This window comes from Aspergillus uvarum (assembly GCF_003184745.1).
Source record: "Aspergillus uvarum CBS 121591 unplaced genomic scaffold BO82scaffold_46, whole genome shotgun sequence".
Classification (NCBI taxonomy): Eukaryota; Fungi; Ascomycota; class Eurotiomycetes; order Eurotiales; family Aspergillaceae; genus Aspergillus; species Aspergillus uvarum.
The window spans coordinates 276,674-276,916 of record NW_020291343.1 but is presented as its reverse complement, the minus strand read 5'-3'; the positions used below and the strand labels follow the sequence as shown (position 1 = coordinate 276,916).

Below are 243 nucleotides of genomic sequence, written 5' to 3'. Positions count from 1 at the left end.
TCGTCCGAAGTCAACGACTACTACCAAGATGATCACTCCCGCGATATTGATGTGGATAAGACTGTTGTTAAGCCTCACCACTACAAGGCCCGTGAAGGCCACGAGGACGTGGACGTTATCGGTGGGCCTGGAGGAGTCGACACAGGCAACACCGTTAGCATCCCTATCACTAGCAAGTTTTCGTCCGAAGTCAACGACTACTACCAAGATGATCACTCCCGCGATATTGATGTGGATAAGACT

The 243-nt window shown here is 50.6% G+C and overlaps 1 protein-coding gene across 1 annotated transcript in view; it reads left to right on the top strand.

The window, feature by feature from the left end:
- Positions 1-243, top strand: part of CweA (putative GPI anchored protein) — a gene marked incomplete at its 3' end in the record, with an annotated part of 4,495 nt that overhangs the window by 1,791 nt on the left and 2,461 nt on the right. The gene's annotated exons all lie outside the window — the stretch shown is intronic.